Consider the following 3,477-nt stretch of genomic DNA (forward strand, 5'->3'; position numbering starts at 1 on the left):
AGGGTAAAATACCTACAAGTGAAAAGGATGGCTTGGTTGTGTGGTGTTTCAACTTTATAAGAAGCTCTCAGGGTTTTTTTTTAAAGTGGTTGTACTATTTTGCATTAACAACAGCAATGCGTGAAAGTCCATGCAGTCTATGGTTTGTCTTTTTATTTTCTTAGTGGTGAAAAACCAAAGTTTCTAATTGTGACCTTGTCCAATTTACCAATTTTTTTTGATGGTTCATGCTTTTTGTCCTAAGAAATCTTTGCCTAACTTAAAGTGAGGTCACAAGATTTTCTTCTAAAATTGTTATTTTTAGCTCTTTGTCTAGGTCTATGGTACATTTTTAAAAATGTTTACCAGTTTATTGTAAGGAATATTGTAAAGTATGTACAGTAACAGCCACATGAAGAGGTATATAAGGCAGGGTCTGGAAGCGTTGAGATCTCAGGAGCTTCAATTTCCAAGGGGTTGGGGTACATCCTCCTCCTCCTATGTAGATGTGTTCACTAACCCAGAAGCTCTCTGAACCCTGGTTTGTTGGTTTGTTTGTTTGTCTATGATGCATTCAAATTAGTTTTTATGTATGGTGTGAGGTAAGGATCATTTCCCCTCACAAAGATATCCAGTTTTCCAACACAATCTGTTGAAAAGACTATCTTTTCCACTTTTGTGGAAAATTCCACTAATTCCACTTTTTACAAAGGAATTACCTTTGTAAAAAAACAGCTGTGGTTAGTCCAGTGCTAGAGATAGGCAGGAGGGGCCCTGGGCACTGAAAGAAAGGGCACCTAATCCAGCCAGGTGCGGTCCAGGAAGGCTTCCTGGAGGCGTGATAAAGGATTCCAGGCAGAGGGCCTGTTAGTAGTCTAGTAGTTAGTTGCAGTGTTGCTGTGGATTAAATTGTGTGGGTGTGGTGGTGGTGAGGGGGCGCATAAGGCTAGAAGTAGGCAGGAGCCAGACTGGAGTGGGGTGGGGCCTTGTGCATCTTGCTAAGGTGAGTGCATCTTATCCTGGGAGACAGGAGGGGGCCACTGGACTGCTTTAAGCAAGGGGCTGACGTGGTCAGATTTGCATTTCAGAATGTTTGCTCTGGCTACAGAAGGAGGATTGGAGGAGGTCAGACTGAAGACAGGCAGACCAGTAAGGAGGATGTTGCAGTAGCGTAACTGAGAGCATGTATAATCTATTACATATTGAGAAACTGGACAAATCACCTTTAGGTTTTAATTTTTTTATAATACTGACCATAGAAAACATTTTAAAACTATCTCCAAAGCTATCTGCTATTTAAACAAAATATTTTTTAGAAGTACAATATTGTTAAACATCATATTAACTCATTGAGTCCTCTTTTAGAAGTTGAAGGCTAGGGGGTTTAAGAAAAAAAGAAAGAAAGAATCTATATATAATTTAAATAATTTACATTCTTATAAAATACACCGAATATTTGATCCTCAAAAAAAAAGCTACATACTCCATATTAATATCCAGTTTAAAGCACCCTTTAAATCAAGAGAAGAAATTAAGGAGTTTCCCCTTCTGTGTTGAACAACTAGAGAACTTTCTTTAACAACTAGAGAACTTTCAGAACATACATGTCATTCTTTCATCACAACAATAATGGATTTAAATTCTCAGTTTATTGTAAGTGCATGATTTTATCTGTGCAGTGTGTTCGAAATCATTGTAAACTTCTGTCTCAGGAGCCCTCCTTCTTGTATTAGAAAGTTTTCAATAGCCCTGGCTGGTGTGGCTCAGTGGATTGAGTGCAGGCCTGTGAACCAAAGGGGCACAGGTTGGATTCCCAGTCAGGGCACATGCCTAGGTTGCCGGCCAAGTCCCTAGGAGGGGGTGCACGAGAGGCAACTGCACATTGTTGTTTCTCTCTTTCTCTTACTCCCTCCTTTCCCCTCTCTCTAAAAATGGATGACTAAATTTTAAATTAAAAAAAAAAAAAGCAGGCACCAAGACAAAAAGAAAAAAAAAAGAAAAAAAAAAAGGGCCCAAATGAAAGAACATATCAAAGCTCCAGAAAAAATACAACTATGCAAAGAAGAGATAGCCAACCTATCAGATACACAGTTCAAAACACTGGTAATCAAGATGCTCACAGAAATGATTGAGTATGGTTGCAAATTAGAGGGAAAAATGAAGGCTATGCTAAGTGAAATAAAGGAAAATATACAGGGAACCAACAGTGAAGGGAAGGAAACCGGGACTCAAAATCAACAGTTTGGACCAGAAAGAAGAAAGAAACATTCAACCAGAACAGAATAAAGAAACAAGAATTCAAAAAAATGAGGAGAGGCTTAGGAACCTCTGGGACAAGTTTAAACATTCCAACATCAGAATCATAGCGGTGCCAGAAGGAGAAGAGGAAGAGCAAGAAATTGAAAACTTATTTGAACAAATAATGAAGGAGAACTTCCCCAATCTGGCAAAGGAGATAGGCTTCTGGGAAGTTCAGGAAGCTCAGAGAGTCCCAAAGAATTTGGATCCAAGGAGGAACACACCAAGGCACATCGTAATTACATTAGCAAAGATTAAAGGTAAGGAGAGAATCTTAAAAGCAGCAAGAGAAAAGGAGACAGTTATCTACAAAGGAGTGCCTATAAGACTGTCAGCTGATTTCTCAAAAGAAACCTTGCAGGCAAGAAGGGGCTGGAAAGAAGTATTCCAAATCATGAAAGGCAAGGACCATCCAAGATTACTGTATCCAGCAAAGCTATCATTTAGAATGGAAGGGCAGATAAAGTGCTTCTCAGATAAGGTTAAGTTCAAGGAGTTCATCATCACCCAGCCCTTATTCCATGAAATGTTAAAGGGACTTATCTAACAAAAAGAAGATCAAAAATATGAACAGTAAAATGACAACAAACTCACAGCTATTAACAACTGAACCTAAAAAAAACAAAAACAAAACAAAACAAAAAGCATATTAAATCTATATATTTAAAAAAAGAAAGTTTTCAAGAGTATTGTCTTCTTTAAAGAGTCCATCTATCTTGTCAATATCAGATGCATCTACTGCTCTCTCACTCAAGATTTTTGCATATGTAGACAACATTAGATTAATATCCTTGCTCATATCATTCAAATCTTTCTCCAGGCTTCATCTTTATAAAATAGTCCAGAGATTTCAGAGAAAGAGGAATCTGATTTTCCAAGAGTGGACAGTTGTGGACTATCTGGCATTTGAAGCCACAGCTTTCTTGGTCTCTTGCAATTCCTAGTATTAGGTTTTGCAAATTGACTTGCCATTACATTCTGGAGGCAAGAACACATGCTGGTGTCAGGACCTCTCCTCATCAGCAAATGCACAGGAATCCTTTTTTTACCTTTGATTTTTCTATCATGCTTAATGAATGAAGTCAGTAGGTTGCAACCACAGGATGTGGTGACTGGAGTGAGGCTGGGACAGATGTTCTGCATGGGAGGGCCACCCTTCAGACTTGCCAGCCTGGACCCCACTCCCAGAGGCCCTGATTC

General features: G+C 38.9%; 1 pseudogene; it reads right to left on the bottom strand.

Annotated features, from left to right (window-relative positions):
* Positions 1-1,646: 1,646 nt before the first annotated feature.
* On the bottom strand, positions 1,647-3,249 carry LOC112320518 (testis-expressed protein 12 pseudogene; annotated as a pseudogene).
* Positions 3,250-3,477: the final 228 nt, after the last annotated feature.

Source organism: Desmodus rotundus, chromosome 2 (genome assembly GCF_022682495.2).
Source record: "Desmodus rotundus isolate HL8 chromosome 2, HLdesRot8A.1, whole genome shotgun sequence".
Classification (NCBI taxonomy): domain Eukaryota; kingdom Metazoa; phylum Chordata; class Mammalia; order Chiroptera; family Phyllostomidae; genus Desmodus; species Desmodus rotundus.